Raw genomic sequence first — 18,376 nt, 5'->3', positions numbered from 1 at the left:
ATCTTCAACACCTCTTTGTCTACTGGCGTGGTGCCCCTGGCCTTTAAATCAGCCGTCATTAAACCACTACTTAAAAAACCGAACCTCGACCCTCTAATCTTGAAAAATTACAGACCTATCTCCAATCTCCCATTCCTATCCAAAGTGTTAGAACGGATCGTCGCAACGCAACTTACTGACCATTTATCAAACAATAATCTTAATGAATCATTTCAATCTGGCTTTAGAACCTTACACTCCACCGAAACGGCGGTTACCAAAGTCACAAATGACTTACTGCTCTCTCTTGACTCAAACCTCACCTCTGTGCTCTTATTGCTTGATCTCAGTGCAGCCTTTGACACTATCGATCACTCGATTCTTCTAGGTCGGCTTGAGAATCATGTTGGCATTCGGGGTCTCGCACTAGCTTGGTTTAAATCCTATCTAACCGATAGAACACACTGCGTGGTCTATAATGATTTAACATCTGAGACCCTCCCAGTGCAATGTGGTGTCCCACAAGGCTCTGTCCTGGGCCCTTTGCTATTTTCGATTTACATGCTACCCCTCGGCGATATCATACGCAAATTTGGCATAAACTTTCATTTTTACGCTGATGACACCCAATTATATATACCTATTAAGCCAAATGATTCCTCCCAACTACAAAACCTTGAGGCCTGCTTGCTTGCCGTCAAAAAATGGATGTCGCAAAACTTTCTACTCCTTAATGCAGATAAAACTGAGATGTTAATTGTTGGCCCCCCAAACCACAGAGGCCTGTTTCAGGACATCTCCCTCAACTTTGATACCTGTCATGTATCCCAGAGCTCCACCATAAAAAACCTCTGAGTCATTTTTGATTCCTCCCTCTCATTTAATGCACATATAAAAAATGTCACCAAAATTGCATTCTTCCATCTTCGTAATATCGCAAAAATACGCCCCATTTTAACTCTGGCTGATGCTGAAACCCTGATTCATGCTTTTGTCTCATCACGTCTGGACTACTGTAATGCACTTTTTTCAGGCCTACCTAATTCAAGCATCAAAAATCTTCAACTCGTGCAAAATGCGGCTGCACGGATACTAACTAGAACTAGAAAATTTGATCACATCACACCAGTTTTGTCCGCGCTACATTGGCTTCCTATCCAAGCCCGCTCTGACTTTAAAGTGCTACTCCTCACCTACAAAATTTTAAATGGGCTTGCACCGCTCTATCTATCCGATCTCATCTCCCGATACTCGCCCGCTCGTGCTCTGCGCTCACAAAATGCGGGGCTTCTATCGACCCCTAGGGTTAAAAAGAAATCCGCCGGCCACAGAGCCTTTGTCTACCGCGCTCCCTACCTGTGGAACAAATTACCTGCCGTCATCAGGGGCGCCTGCTCTGTCGAAGCTTTTAAATCCCTGCTTAAGACTCATCTTTTCTCTCTCTCCTTCAACCTACCTTGATCTCACCTGGTCGGGGACTGACCTTTAGATTAATCTGTGTAGTTTAGTTATGGTACAGGGTACTACATGGTACCACTGGGTAGTTTACTATAGGGTAGTTTAGTTAGGGTACAGGGTACTACATGGTACCACATAGCTCTACATGGCACTACATGGAACTACATGGCACTACGGGGTACTACATGGTACCACAAGGCACCACAGGGTACTACATGGCACTACAGGGTAGTACAGGATACTACGGGGTACTACATGGCACTATGGGGTACTATAGGATACTACATGGCACTACGGGGTACTACATGGCACTACAGGGTACTGCATGTCTGCTCCTTTGCAGCACCACAAACATGGGAACTCTCTAACTCTTCCCCCCCCCCCTCCCCCCCCCCTCCCTCCCCCCCACACTCCCCCCCCCCCCCCCCCCTACCCCCCCCTCCCTCCCCCCCCCTTCTCTCTGAGTACCCGTCTCCTGGCGCTGACTAAGGTGATGGATGCCTCGGGGTCTTGGCCAAGCTTGTAGTGACTGCTCTACATGCACCTCCGAGGCCTTGGATCAGTTATTCACCGCCGTCTGTCTGTGGTCCTGTCAACTGATTAACAGACTGTTAACAGATTAACAGTCAACACGGTTTCATTGCTGGGTTAAGTACTTCTATTCTATTCACATAATACGCTTACTTCATATATCTACTCCATTCACATATATGCCTACCACTTGTATCTATTGCTATGTCCGCCTACTACAATCTCATGAGCTGTCTAACGCCTGTCCCGTCTCCCTGTCTTCCTATGACTTGCTGTCCTGGAGTGTTGACCGGAGTGTTGGACGTCCCGTGACGAAGGCCGGGAGATTGCGACCCCCTCTGCGTGCCCCCCTGTCTCCGGAGGTCTCGTAGTGGTGACCGGAGTGCCGGATGTCCCGCGATGATGTCGGGGAGTTCGCGACCCTCTCTGCGCCACCCCCTATCTCCCTGTCTCCGGCTGTCCCTGAGCAACGACCGGAGTGTTGAATGTCCCGTGACTAAGACGGGGAGGACGTGACCCTCTTTGCGCCGCCCCTGTGCCTCAAATAGATCCGCTATCAACTCTATCTTTAATCTTTCAAAATGTTCAGTTGCTATCGCTATTAGCTCTATCTTTAATTTTTCAAAATTTACAGTTGCTATTGCATGCACTCATCTGTGTTTCACCACACACATGAGTGCATGCTTACCAACTGTCCGTCTGCAACACTACTATCACCAACATCTAAGAAGGGAAATCCCCCCTTGAATGGCCCTTCTAAGGTTTCTCTCCTCCACACTGCCTGTGGAGCTTTTTTCCCTATTGTTAGGTTTTAGTGAGTTTTTCCTTACCTTCGCGTGGGGTATGTCTGGGAGTGCTTGCATTCTTTCATTTATTTGCATTCATCTAAACAATTTTTGGACCTTATGGTGTTCTTGTTCTGTTCTTGACTTATTGTTATGTTGTCTTCTTGACTTGTTTAAAGAAGACCTGTACGGCCCATGGGGACATTAACGTGTGTTGTCGGGCCCTATAAATAAATTTGATTTGAAATTTGATTTGATTCATTGCTAGAAAACAATGCTAAACACTGGAAAGGCCATTTATAAGACAGGGGACCTTTAAATAACTATAGGAATATGAAAAGAAAACGTATTCTCTGTGTTTGTGTCATCATTGGTGTAAGACGAACCAGTGAAATAAAGTCATATTCAGTCAAAGTAGTATTCTGCAGAGATATAGATTATGTTCTTCTGACATAGGATGCATTTTGGCACTATGACACAAATTACTACAAATGCTAATCATTAGCTCTCCCAGCAATGTGGCTGTGGTTTAAAGGATTACTCAGAAAATCGGAAAGGTTAACATGTGTACCACTATATATAATAATAAAATTTAATTAAATAAAATAAAATACAATAAAAATGTTTACACTAAGTGGCGGTGGTAGTGAGACAAACAACAGACAAGCACAACACAAACACACAAGGATGGATGGGGGGCCTAAGAGAAGGCAGGTGACCACACAGAACACACTCCGTGGTCTATGATGATTTAACATCTGAGACCTTCACAGTGCAATGCGATGTCGCACAAGGCTCTGTACTGGGCCCTTTGCTATTTTCCATTTACACGCTACCCCCCGGCAATATCATACGCAAATTTGGCATTAACTTAAATTTTTACGCAGATGACACCCAATTATACCTACCTACTGTATTAAGCCGAACGATTCCTCCCAATTACAAAATCTCGAGGCTTGCCTGTTTGCCATTAAAAACTGGATGTCGCAAAATGTTCTTAAAACTGAGATGTTAGTCATTGGCCCCCATAATCAGAGAGGCCTGTTTGAGGACATCTCCCTCAAATTTTATACTTGTCATGTCTCTCAGAGCTCCACCATAAAAAATCTAATCTTTGATTCCTCCCTCTCATTTAATACACATATTAAAAATGTCACCAAAATTGCCTCCTTCCATCTCCGTAATATCGAAAATATTCACCCTATTTTAACTCTGGCCGACACTGAAACCCTAATTCATGCATTTGTCTCATCACATCTAGATTACTGTAATTCGTTTCTTTCAGGCCTACTGTTGAATGCCCACGCTAGGTCTTAGGTCAGATCGATAACTTCATAACTCATTGGTCTGCTCATCTTGACATCAAACAGCGTCCTGCGAGGTGGTTGACATGCAGAACCAAACGAGTCTACAAAATGTTGTTGTTACCACTGACCGACAAGAGATAGCGAATGCACCGTTCCGACCCCCGTCAGTCATCGACCTTAGGTCGAGTGATTGAAGTTGCGGAATCTTTTATTTTATTTGCACTGGGAAGGACTCTCTTTATTCAGATGAGGTCCATTTCCCTTATCCGTTACACGTATTATCACTATATGGCTTTACTTGATAATCCCATTATACAGTTCACGTATTATCACTATATGGCTTTACTTGATAATCCCATTATACAGTACACGTATTATCACTATATGGCTTTACTTGATAATCCCATTATACAGTACACGTATTATCACTATATGGCTTTACTTGATAATCCCATTTTACAGTACACGTATTATCACTATATGGCTTTACTTGATAATCCCATTGTAGCTAGGGATAAAGCCACTTATTCTATTTCATTCTATTCATATGTCTCCGTCTACTCCGTCCGGGGAAAGCCACACTCAGGAGGTTTTTTTCATCATAAATCAGGCACAGTACTGGACCGCGTGGTTGACATATTTCTCTTTAGGCCTCCGTATGGATAAAGCCCCACTTCTAAAGTTTTTACATCATTAATCAAAAATGCATGGGGTGAAGTTACAAGACAAAACACATTTCATGCTTACCCGGTCGTCTGGTCAGAAGAAAGGATACAAAGGATGTTTATAAAGAGGTAATTTTAATTAGAAAAAGCTAGTTACAAGAAGAGACTGAAGTGGAAAATTTCCAATTCAGTTTAAAATAAGCAGAAAACAGAACATCTCATCATGCACGGCTTGTGCCCAGTGTCAAGCACCATTCTTCTCATCTCTCAAAAAAGTCTGGCCCTTGAAAGGGCAACCGTCCCTTTTATATCCATCTTACAATATTTCCGATTGGTCTAAACACAGTGAAGTCACAGGGATGTCATTTTTGTTTTAGCAAACCAGAGTACAATACGTAATTCGTATGAGCTCCTCCTTCTTGGTACTAACGTTACTTCTCGTTACCTAGTGGTTTTAAGTAACAGAAAGTCCCTTATTCCTTCAGAACAGACAACTGCTTTGTCTGTGGGGATCACGTGACATGGTACCGGGCACGAAGCCATCCCTAGGATTTCTTATCAAGCTTCCTAAAAGATCTCCTCCAGAAAACAGTTTTTACCCATCATTCTTTTAGTATTATTCTCTAATGACAGTTAATTATAAGCATGCCATTTATGAAAACTTTTACTGTACACATTAAACATTTAATTGTTATATAGTTTTTTAAGATTTCCCTCTATAGATTCAGGACTCCCTGATTTTCAACCCGCAACCTTTAATCCCCTTCCCGTCTGAAAGGGTTAACATTTTACAGCTCTTTCTCCTCTGTCTCTGTCTCTCCTGAGGCCCACATTCCGCAAGTTCACTCCCTTTTCACAGTTTTTCACAGACAACAGGCCCCTTCTATGGAGACATTTAAAGGCTCAGTTCCATTTTTTATAAGTAGAGCCATCATAGAGCTATCTTTCCAGAGTTTAGTTTAAAGATTTATACTGGTCATATAGGAACGACTCAGGATGTCATTGTCCAAAAGTGTCACTTGTTCTGTGGCACTTCACACCCACTCTGCCATCCTGTGAGATCATTGTCCATCATCAATTGAATAATTGAATAATGAAGCATATGATTACATGTGAAAAATAGGTATATACGGCTATATTGGAACGACTCAGGATGTCATTGTCAAAAAGTGTCACTTGTTCTGTGGCACTTCACACCCACTCTGTCATCCTGGGCGGTCATTTTCCATTGTCTTAATAGCGTCTGTACTGGGGGACGAGATGGCGATTGTGGGGTCACGTGGCTGTGACTCTCCACACCCCCTCTGCCATCTCGGTACCTTGTTACCCTGGTAGCCGGCGGGAAGACTTGCATCTGTTGTTCCCGGCCGATGCACCCAGGCTGTTGTCATCTTGGTCATCTTGGTCATCTTGGGGTCGCCCCCTCTGACCTCTTGGATCTCTCCCATAGTTTGAGGTAGGTTGATTTGTCACTTCTCGGGCGACCCCCACGGGTCCCCGAGAATTGTAGCAGCAGTCCTCTATTGACGTGTGGTTGGCCTGGTCTTGTGACCCTGTCCGTAGGCCTCGCAGGACATCACAGATACAGTCCACAGAGGACTCATTTCTTTTCTCTCTTTCAGGTCCATTCAGGGCTCTCGTCGCCCTGTAACCTGGGTCCAGGCCGATGTCTCTCTGTCCGGTCTGGGAGGTCTAGGAGGTCTGGGAGGTCTGGGAGGTCTGGGAGGTCTGGGAGGTCAAGATGAGGACCTTGAGGATGCTCTGGAGCTTGACCTATCGTGTGACCCTGTCCGTAGGCCTCGCAGGACATCACAGATACAGTCCACAGAGGACTAATTTCTTTTCTCTCTTTCAGGTCCATTCAGGACTCTCGTCGCCCTGTAACCTGGGTCCAGGCCGATGTCTCTCTGTCCGGTCTGGGAGGTCTAGGAGGTCTGGGAGGTCTGGATGAGGACCTTGAGGATGCTCTGGAGCTTGACCTATCCCGGTCTTCCTCCAGTTCCGATTTCTGACCTGAGTCAGTATATTCCTTCTTGCCATCCGCTGCGTCGTCCGCTGACTCCGGGGGACCCCCCCCCCTGTCTAAGAATGCGGCACTGGTTCAGGTTTTGTCCCTTTACCAGCGCACCTTTACCAGCGCACATTGTTCACAGGCCTTTCGGACTGTTATCGCTCTTTGTTTAGCTTTAGGTATGAGAATGTTGTTAGTTCTCAGGTATACCAACATCCTCCTACTTCCGGCATGTCCAAGGTTATCATATACCTGTCTGATCATGTGAGTAGCCTCGTCCTGTTAGCAATGGCTAGTTAGCCTGCTATTCGCTCCTATTCGCAATGGCTATTTCAGCCTGCTCGCAATGGCTATTTCAGCCTGCTATTCGCAATGGCTATTTCAGCCTGCTATTCGCAATGGCTATTTCAGCCTGGTATTCGCAATGGCTATTTCAGCCTGCTATTCGCAATGGCTATTTCAGCCTGCTATTCGCAATGGCTATTTCAGCCTGCTATTCACAAAGTAGAGTTTTTTCTACTTAAGTTCTGACTTTAAGTAAGCATTTAGTTACTTCAAGTTCAAGTGACTTTAGGGCTCCCTAGCCCTATTAGTCGCGAGTAATCGCCACTTCAAGTGGTTTCTTATGAACCCTCTCTTGTTCCTGATAGATTTTTTACCTCTTAGGCTGTCTGCTGCGCTTTGCAGACCTCTACGTCACTCATTGTTCCAGATCTCGAGCACTTAGGAGGAGTCTTGGTTGGAGAGCTTGCTGATAAGATCACACTTGAGTAAGGTTTTAACTCAAATCTGTAATAAATTTTACTCTAGAGGCCCCTGACCGCAGTTATTTCAGTTCATATTCTTTCGGCTTTTGATACCTATTCAATTAGCATAAAGCCCAACTCACGGATGTTCTAAGCCCCAGAACCTCCAATCCGTTTTGACAGACCTATAAACCAGTGACTCGGCCGCCCAAGCACCACAGCGTCCTGTATGCTGAAGCTTCCGAGTCCCCACAAATCTGATAGGCCCGTCGGATATAGAGACCCTGATGCTCGCTCTGTCCCCCCGCGTCAAGGTGCTAAGCTTGATGAGAGTTTGCAGAGTCTCAATTTTTATCCATAGGCGCTGGTGAGTGTACATCTCACGCAGCTGATATGGTTGGTACAGGTGCTAACCTACCAGATGGTAGCTGTCAGGAAATCCCCTTTGCATGAAATAGATTACAAATTCTTTCGTCCTCTCTACTCTGGTTTAGAGAAAAGACGGACATCTTTACAGTATTTGTGTTGAGAAAGCATTTTGACTTGGTCATACAGCATGCATTCCGTCCGTAACTGGTCTCGGGACCATGCTGCGCATTTGGCTGCAAGACGGTTACCACCTGGTACACCGATGAATAGCTTTTCAAGCAGTAAGCCTGATCTTTGCCTAGGCGTTCCACGTATGACTGATTCTGCTGCAACAGTGAGAGACAAGCTCCCGTCTCGCACCTGTGGGATTAGTTTCTCCACCATATTTTCCCCTGGATCTTGACCGGGGATTCTTACTTCCATTTCCATCATTTGGGCCATTGAAGCCCCTTCGGGGACCTCCAGTCCTTTGAGGTGTCTCAAAATGCGAGCGGCCTCCGGGTCATCATAGAGAGGTGACCCATGGAAAATCTGAGCACACTTATGGATATAAGCAGCCTGGGTCTCCCCTCGAAGCATTTCTGGGGCCAGTTTTTTGAGCACTTGGGTTTTGCTTAACAATTCTTGTGCTTTGTTGCTTTCTCCATATTGGGTGCTGTCACGCAGACTCCTGCCTGTATGTGAACTCTTTCCTCTCGGTCGGTAAATGTCTCCGGGAGATTGGGCTAGTATGGAGTGAGGGCTCACTTCCGGTCGGTGTTCCTCTGTGCTGTGTCTCAGGGCTCGGATTGGGCTTATGGACGGGGCCTCGTTCAACCAGTTTCTTTCTCTCCTGGCTATTTCAGCCATGGCCCTGTCTAGCTTGTACACCTGTTCACGTAGTATGTCATAGCCTGCATGTAAGTGTGCATGCTTGTATGGTTCTGTTACCCCAGGGTGAGACAACACTTTTTCTGCCACGGGTGACCGGGCTAAGGCCTGAGCCGTTCCCCATCTCACGGGATATGCTGGCATAATATCCCCTGTTTCCTTTCCTTCCAAGTCTCCTTCACTCTCTTCGGAGACGTCCTCCAATCCTGAGCTCCAGGTCAAGCCCGAGGGTGACTGAAAGGTGGTGCCTTTCAGAGTAGGCCCCTTGCCTATAGGTCTCAGTTTGACCGGTTTCGCTCTCTTGTTTCGAGGTCTAGGAGGTTCGCCCCTCGGGTACCGAACTCTCTCCCTAGATCTTGATCGAGATGAAGACTTGGAGGATGCTCTGGAGCTTGACCTATCCCGGTCTCCCTCCATTCCTGAGTCCTGATTTAGATCAGTATACTCCTGTTCGCTACTTGCTGGGTCGTCCCCTGAGTCCGGGGGACGGCCTAGAAGTCTATGGATACTCCTGGCCTGAGATGGAGTCTCTGGTGGTGTGGAACTGCTCCATCCAGTGGGCACTCTCGTCCCTGCAGTCCTCTAGCTGCTGCTGCAGGGAGCGCACCGAGGTGTTCACACGCTGCCGCTCTGCCTCGATACCTGCCTGAGACTGGGACACCTGCTCCATGCTGCTCCTCAGCCTCTCCATGTCGGTGCTGTACTGCTCCCTGAGGGTCTCGGATCTCCCGGTCGTGCGTGGCCACCTCGTCCTTCAGCGCCCCCTTCAGGGCCGTGAGCTCCCGCTCCCGCTGCCTCAGCGTCTCCTGGAGCTGGAGGTTGTCATCCAGTTAGCATTCAGTTCACTCCTGGCTTGTCAGCCCATGTTCCAGTGAACACGCCGTTTTAGCTAGCGTCACGTAGCCTCGGGCTAGGTAGCCATCCAGGGAACATTCAGTGAACGGTCGTCTTGGCTGCGTGTCACGTAGCTTTGGGCTAGGTAGCCATCCAGTTCGCCTTTCTGTGAACGGTCGTTTTGACTTCGCTTCACATCCAGTCTCCCCTCCTTACAAACAGTGTCTTTGAGCTAGGGAGCCATCGCCTTTCTGTGAACGGTCGTTTTGACTTCGCTTCACATCCAGTCTCCCCTCCTTACAAACAGTGTCTTTGGGCTAGGGAGCCATCGCCTTTCTGTGAACGGTCGTTTTGACTTCGCTTCACATCCAGTCTCCCCTCCTTACAAACAGTGTCTTTGAGCTAGGGAGCCATCGCCTTTCTGTGAACGGTCGTTTTGACTTCGCTTCACATCCAGTCTCCCCTCCTTACAAACAGTGTCTTTGGGCTAGGGAGCCATCGCCTTTCTGTGAACGGTCGTTTTGACTTCGCTTCACATCCAGTCTCCCCTCCTTACAAACAGTGTCTTTGGGCTAGGGAGCCATCGCCTTTCTGTGAACGGTCGTTTTGACTTCGCTTCACATCCAGTCTCCCCTCCTTACAAACAGTGTCTTTGGGCTAGGGAGCCATCGCCTTTCTGTGAACGGTCGTTTTGACTTCGCTTCACATCCAGTCTCCCCTCCTTACAAACAGTGTCTTTGGGCTAGGGAGCCATCGCCTTTCTGTGAACGGTCGTTTTGACTTCGCTTCACATCCAGTCTCCCCTCCTTACAAACAGTGTCTTTGGGCTAGGGAGCCATCGCCTTTCTGTGAACGGTCGTTTTGACTTCGCTTCACATCCAGTCTCCCCTCCTTACAAACAGTGTCTTTGGGCTAGGCTCTCGTCTTGGGTAGGGCCAGTTCGCTTCCTGTGGGCAAAGCACGAAATTATGTTGCACTTGTAACTCCCCCCAGAGCTCTATAAACATTATGTTACCCTTTAGTTGTGAGTAAACGTTGCTTTAATCACCAAGATAGAGCTTTCTATTCATTTGTGATATCCCCGAGTAGAGCCTTCCACTCGAGTCGCCAGTAGAGCTTTTTACTTAAATTTTTGCCAAATCTGTAATTTAATTTTACTCCAGAGGCTTTTGACAGTAGTCCTGTCTTCTTCGGCCGTTTAGCACCTATTTTGGTTAGTATAAATGCACATCGCCAGGGACGCCATGTTGAATGCCCACGCTAGGTCTTAGGTCAGATCGATAACTTCATAACTCATTGGTCTGCTCATCTTGACATCAAACAGCGTCCTGCGAGGTGGTTGACATGCAGAACCAAACGAGTCTACAAAATGTTGTTGTTACCACTGACCGACAAGAGATAGCGAATGCACCGTTCCGACCCCCGTCAGTCATCGACCTTAGGTCGAGTGATTGAAGTTGCGGAATCTTTTATTTTATTTGCACTGGGAAGGACTCTCTTTATTCAGATGAGGTCCATTTCCCTTATCCGTTACACGTATTATCACTATATGGCTTTACTTGATAATCCCATTATACAGTTCACGTATTATCACTATATGGCTTTACTTGATAATCCCATTATACAGTACACGTATTATCACTATATGGCTTTACTTGATAATCCCATTATACAGTACACGTATTATCACTATATGGCTTTACTTGATAATCCCATTTTACAGTACACGTATTATCACTATATGGCTTTACTTGATAATCCCATTGTAGCTAGGGATAAAGCCACTTATTCTATTTCATTCTATTCATATGTCTCCGTCTACTCCGTCCGGGGAAAGCCACACTCAGGAGGTTTTTTTCATCATAAATCAGGCACAGTACTGGACCGCGTGGTTGACATATTTCTCTTTAGGCCTCCGTATGGATAAAGCCCCACTTCTAAAGTTTTTACATCATTAATCAAAAATGCATGGCGTGAAGTTACAAGACAAAACACATTTCATGCTTACCCGGTCGTCTGGTCAGAAGAAAGGATACAAAGGATGTTTATAAAGAGGTAATTTTAATTAGAAAAAGCTAGTTACAAGAAGAGACTGAAGTGGAAAATTTCCAATTCAGTTTAAAATAAGCAGAAAACAGAACATCTCATCATGCACGGCTTGTGCCCAGTGTCAAGCACCATTCTTCTCATCTCTCAAAAAAGTCTGGCCCTTGAAAGGGCAACCGTCCCTTTTATATCCATCTTACAATATTTCCGATTGGTCTAAACACAGTGAAGTCACAGGGATGTCATTTTTGTTTTAGCAAACCAGAGTACAATACGTAATTCGTATGAGCTCCTCCTTCTTGGTACTAACGTTACTTCTCGTTACCTAGTGGTTTTAAGTAACAGAAAGTCCCTTATTCCTTCAGAACAGACAACTGCTTTGTCTGTGGGGATCACGTGACATGGTACCGGGCACGAAGCCATCCCTAGGATTTCTTATCAAGCTTCCTAAAAGATCTCCTCCAGAAAACAGTTTTTACCCATCATTCTTTTAGTATTATTCTCTAATGACAGTTAATTATAAGCATGCCATTTATGAAAACTTTTACTGTACACATTAAACATTTAATTGTTATATAGTTTTTTAAGATTTCCCTCTATAGATTCAGGACTCCCTGATTTTCAACCCGCAACCTTTAATCCCCTTCCCGTCTGAAAGGGTTAACATTTTACAGCTCTTTTTCCTCTGTCTCTGTCTCTCTCCTCTCCTGAGGCCCACATTCCGCAAGTTCACTCCCTTTTCACAGTTTTTCACAGACAACAGGCCCCTTCTATGGAGACATTTAAAGGCTCAGTTCCATTTTTTATAAGTAGAGCCATCATAGAGCTATCTTTCCAGAGTTTAGTTTAAAGATTTATACTGGTCATATAGGAACGACTCAGGATGTCATTGTCCAAAAGTGTCACTTGTTCTGTGGCACTTCACACCTACCTAACCTCAAGTGTCAAAAATCTTGCAACTCGTACAAAATGCGGCTGCACGGATACTAACTAAAACTAGAAAATGTGATCATATCACACCAATTTTGTCCTCCCTACACTGGCTTCCCATTCAGGCCAGATCTGACTTTAAGTGCTACTCCTCACTTACAATATTTTAAATGTGGATCAAGGACTACCTCATTGACAGTCTGACGTACTGGTGAGCAACACCAGTGCCCCCCAAGGAACTGTGCTGTCACCCTTCCTTTTCACCCTCTATAGGCCTACCTCAGACTTCTGCCACAACACAAGCGGGTGCCACCTGCAGAAGTTCTCTGACGACTCCTCCACGACGATGAGGAGGAGTATAGAGCCCTGGTGGAGAGCTTTGTGGGGTGGAGCGACAGCAACCACCTCCAACTCAACACCAGTAAAACCAAGGAGCTGGTGGTGGACTTCCGGAGGGGCAAGAAGAGGCCCCCCAGATTCCCATCACCATCCGAGAGGATGAGGTGGAGGTGATAGAGTCATATAAGTTCCTTGGGGTACACCTGAACAATAAACTGGACTGGTCGGACAACACAGAGGCTGTTCTTCCTGAGAAGACTCAGGTCCTTCAATGTTTGCAATACCAGTCTGTACTGGCCAGCGTCCTCTTCTATGCTGTGGCATGCTGGGGGGGGGCTACATCAACTCGAGGGACACCAACAAACTGAACAAGCTGGTGAGGAAGGCTAGCTCTGTGGTGGGAGTCGAGCTGGTCAGACTAGAGGTGGTGGCAGAGAGGGGGATGAGAAGGAAGCTGGCTGCTATCCTGGACAATCCCTCCCACCCCATCTACGATGAGCAAGATGAGAAGCACGTTCAGTCACAGCCTCATACCCCCCCCGACACTCAACTAACCGCCTCAGCCAGTCCTTCATACCAGCGGCCAGGGTGCGAACCACGGGGAAGACATTTTCAGTGCTAAAAACGAGATATTACGTTTTTGCTCAACAAGCATTGAGTGCCAAAAATTTGATATTACGTTTTTGGATCATTTGATCGTTTTACTTTGATCCCCGCTCTACAGACTTGCCGGGAGCTATCTGCATCATTTTGACACATCCCCACACACTAGAACTGCAATGCTGATCGACTATCACCAGGTGGCAGTATCGTCCGTGTCTGAACTGACTTGGGGTTGATACTCAGCCTCACTGAAGGTGGGGAGAGTACCATTGCTAGTGCCACTAACAGTTGTATGGCATGCGCTGCCGCAGCCACTGCCTGCACTGGTCCCCGATGACTTGATAGGTCATCTATGGCAACGTCGTCCTGTGAGGGAGACGGGCGTTGTCTGCCCATTCTTCCCCTCAATAGAGGCCTACGTGCGTCAGGGACAGGTAATCTCCCGCATCACCGGCCTTACCCCCGCCTACGTGCAAGTCACGCGGGTGGTGGGTTTGATCGAGGGACTGAAGGAAGGAGTGCCTCGGCTTGATAGCCCGATGGCGTCTCTCCTTTGTCCTGAGGTGGTGTGGGAGCCGTTGCGGAAGCTGGTTCCCCAAGAGAAATCGGCTAGGCAGTTGGCCAACTGGAGTGACCAGTCATTCATCGCCTCGACTCAGAGCCTAGCTGCGACGTCCAACATTGCGCAGCTGGCTGATGATGATGGCGATGATGGCGGGCGGTACGGTGCTGGACGAACACCATCAGTTCCTGCACGCCCAGGCGGCTGGAGCCATCCTGCACCTGATTAAGCTGCAGGCAATTGCCGCCGGGAAGATACGCGCCCTGGCCACTCTAACCCAGCGCCACCTTTGGCTGGAGCAGGCGCGGGTGCCGGAGCGGAAAAGACTTCCCTTGCTCACGGCCCCCCTCTCCGATGCTGGGCTCTTCGGGTCGGCAATGCAGCTGATGACGGCGGCTTGCAGGGACATGGAGGAGGAGCGTGCAGTGCTCCAGCCCCATTTCCCCCCACCCGATGTCGCCGGTGAGGTTCGACGGAGGCCACGTCGTCGGGGACCCGCGACCGTCGACACCACCACCGCCACTGCTGGACCTTCGGCCAAGAAGGCCAGGAGGAGAGAGGGTGCCTCGACCGCCGCAGCCAGCCGACCCATGCCCGGAGGTGACGGTAGGGATCGTCGTTGCCAGGCACCCCAGTACCGTCCCTCCGGGCCTGCTCCCCGTGGGGGCAAACACCAAGCTGTTTGCGGCAGGCGCCGCTAAGTGACTTTCCCCCCCTGATTACCCCTGTTCCCTTCCCCGCCCCAAATATGATTTTTTTGATACATTAATAAAAGGTCCCTTTTATTGTCCCTTTAGCTGGTCGCTAGATATATATATATGTGCTTAGCAAGGCCTGTAGCTAACACTCGGTCGAAAGGCTTTTTTCTTTCCTCGTCCTGAAGAAATATGTTTCTTCCTATAGTGGTAAAGATTTACCATTGTATGAGGGGGTTGTGTGTTCTGTTACATTTGAAACAACACTGTAGTGTTGGCCTGCAGAAGTACTTGTGTGTGTGTGTAGCTTGTACCACGTCTTATAGACCCTCTCTCTCGATCTTCTGTGTTTTTTCTTGAAACATAAAACACGGGTGTCGTGGTCACACATAAACCTTGGCCTTGTTATAAACCCTGTTTGCAGACGTGTTGTCGTCTGTGGCTAGCGTGCGTTGGGTTAGCTTATCCTGTTAGGATATACGCTGTTTCATTAGCATGCTGGCTACATAGGTATCATCGTGGCTTGTTTACTATCGTATACGGGGTTTTGGATCATGAGGGGGTAACCGGATAAACCCCTCCTTCCCTCTTTTCTGATTGGTCGGGGGGTTGGGCCCTCTATCATTCGGTCCTACCGCGCTGATTGGTCAGTGCGGCACGGGGTAGGGAGAGGGGGGGGATAGGGATTTCCCTGACTCCTCGCCTGTCATGGTCGGTTGAGTCATGGGATTCCCCCCGCCATAGAATACGTCACTGGGCGCGTTTCTATTGGTTGCCGACTTCCGTGAGTTCTTTACAGGCCCCATGTGTGGTTCTCTGTTATTGTCAAGTTGGTGTTGCGGTGCATAGGAACTCGAGAGTTCTGCTATGCTCGGTATATATGTATCTTGAGCCTTTGGTCACGTGGCTCAATGTTACATAAACTTTTTAATTTATTGCTCATGTGGGAAGTCTCTCTGGGGGTTCCCCGTCCCCTCCTTTATGGAGCAGGTTGACGGGGTATTGTTTAGGGATTTCCCTGACTCCTCGCCTGTAATGGTCTGTTGAGTCATGGGTTTCCCCCCGTCATAGGGTACGTCGCTCCCTGTCCCCTCTTTTATGGAGCATGGTTGACAGGGTGTTGTTTTCCCTCAGCCGCGTCGTATGGCACCCATGTCCGTATTTTTTCTGTGAAAAAAGCGGCTTCTTGTCGTTCTCCCAGGCGGCTTGGAGGAACGGTATCTGGGTTCTTGTTAGAATGTCCATTGATATGTTTTGGGTCTCGACGCGTACATAGTTTGCTCATCATTGAAACTGCGTTTTTATGGGGCAACTGGGATGGAGTTTGTCTCTTCCGAGCACCAGTGTACTAGGCTTGTCTCGTTGAATTCTCGTTCATATCTGGGGGATGTTAACAGAATAGATCAAAGCATTGGTAGAGGGGTCTCATGCCCTTGGGGTGGGCCACCGGGCGCGGTACGAAGGGGACCGTCTGGGTGGCGCCCTCTATAATGTTTTGGATCGACACGCGTACCTACCCCCCTCCTGGGACTGGGGATGGCGGCGTGATTAGGGCACGGGACTGATTCTGGTCGTGCCGGTCCAGGTCAGTTAACCCGTTGTCTGCCGGGGGGCAGATCTGCTGTTCTGGTACCCTGAGGGACTTGTGCTTTTTTCGGGGGGGAAAATGCCGTGTCGGCCCGGGCGTTGCAGGGTTTGACGTTATGGAGATGTTCGTGGTTGTGTTACTACGTGTTACCCCTCACTGTTGCTTGGTCCATGTTGTGTTGTACCTTGCGCTGCGCTGAGGGAGCCTGGTCCTTCTCCATTCTTTTTCGCCCCTCTCTTCTCCTGCTTAGGCAGGGCTGGGAGGGGGCTGTTGAGGTGGTTCTTGTGAAACTCCTCTGGCATCCCTGTGTACGTCCCGGTCCGCCGGGCCCGGGTTCGAAATTGTTTTCGTTGACCCGTTGGCCTGGGTTAACCCCTTTTTGAAAACTGAAACACTTGTACTGCGGTATAGCCAGTGTATACCCGCAGTTGTGTTTTGGAGTTTTTTCTTGGGGGGTTATAGGAACAACCACCTTATGTTGGAACCAAGGGGGTGGTTGGTTCCCTGGTGTGTTGGTAGCGGAGTCAACTCTGGGGGTAGGCTGGGTTTGGCCCTGTCTACCTGTGAGTGTGCCCCCATACCTTTCATGACCTCTTCCAATCATGTCAGCCTTCTCTGCCTCTGCCCCTCTAGAGAGTCGAGGGTTTTTTGTGGATGCTGTGACATGGTGCACAACATGCCAGCTTCCACCAGGGTGCTGTTTCAGCAGACCCCTTTGGCGCCTGTCTAGTCCGCAGTGCTCCAGGCTCAGGTCGAGTGGCCTGTTGCCTGGATTGAGGGATCGACCTCTTTTGGGGGTCGTCTCCCCGGTGCGCTGCCTGCTCCCGCTGTGGGTGTAGCCTCTTGAGTGCTTCAGGCTTACAGCCATACCAACCTGAACACGCCCGATCTCGTCTGATCTCGGAAGCTAACCAGGTTCAGGCCTGGTTAGTAGTTGGATGGGAGACTGCCTGGGAATACCAGGTGCAGTAACCTAGGCGGCGTGCTGTAGGGGGGAAGGGCCTGCTCTTGGATGGGCCCTGTCCGAATACGCTGGCGATGTGGGGGGTGGTGTCACTAGTGACCGCCTGGTGGGGTCTCGATGCTGCGGCGTCATTGGCCTCTCCAGGCCCCCTTTTTTCCGGGGGGGTCCAGTCCCTTCCTGGGTCTGGGTCCTCCTTCGGGCTCCGCTGCTACGGCCTTGCCACAGGGTTGGGCTTTTGCTCTTGACCCCGTGATATTAGGGGTGGTAACGGGGGTTTGTTCCTTTCCGTTCGTTCCCTAGTGGCATGCGGGTTGCGCGTTTGTGTAGTCGTGGGTAAGCCCCACGGTCTGCTAACCCTGTGCGTGACTTTGTGGTGAAATACTTGGGAAGGAGCTGATAGTATGGCCACACCCCTGTTTATGTAGAGGAGCGGATGGGGGTGTGGCCAGACAGATGAGGTATGTAAAGGTGCATGTGAAAATGTATTCAGTGCTAATACTGATATGGAAGAGTATTGCAGTATGACGCAGAGCGTCTGTTGTGAAGGGCCAGATTAAACTGAGAATCTACCTTTATTGTTTGATATACTTTGTATATTATTTATATATATACACGGAATATCCCTTTACCTGCGTTCAAACCAGAGTAATATTCGCTCTCCTATTGGACAGCGCCCCCAGGCGCCAGCGCGCAAGCCCCCAACGGCAGGTTCAAAGACAAGTTCAGGCATGTCAGAACATGCCCGGAGTCAGCGTATTGATACCAGACAAAGACTGCGGTTTGGGACTAGATATTCACTTAAGTATAAATACAGCGCAAGGTGCGCACACGAGTAGTTCAGTTCAGCCTCGTTCAGTACCTGTTATGGTTTGTAACCGACCCCAATCGCACAACACAAGACAGGTATGGGAGTAAGCCAAGAACTGGGCATTTATTGAAAACACAAAGAAAACGGCACTGTCCCTTTAAGGGAGAACACAAAAACACAGGGAAACAAGAATGGGAAGGTACAGTGCCTTTAAGAGGCGAGCTGGCTAAGGGGAAGGCTAAGGGAAGGCTAACGGAACAGGGCCGGGGCAAGGGACAAGGCAGGA

The 18,376-nt window shown here is 48.3% G+C and overlaps 1 protein-coding gene across 1 annotated transcript in view; it reads right to left on the bottom strand.

Moving 5' to 3' along the window:
• Nucleotides 1-18,376, bottom strand: part of LOC311229652 (dual specificity calcium/calmodulin-dependent 3',5'-cyclic nucleotide phosphodiesterase 1B-like) — a 133,815-nt gene that overhangs the window by 27,357 nt on the left and 88,082 nt on the right. The gene's annotated exons all lie outside the window — the stretch shown is intronic.

This window comes from Notolepis coatsorum, assembly GCF_963971535.1.
Source record: "Notolepis coatsorum genome assembly, chromosome: 6".
Lineage (NCBI taxonomy): Eukaryota > Metazoa > Chordata > Actinopteri > Aulopiformes > Paralepididae > Notolepis > Notolepis coatsorum.
This window is presented reverse-complemented; position numbering and strand designations above follow the sequence as displayed.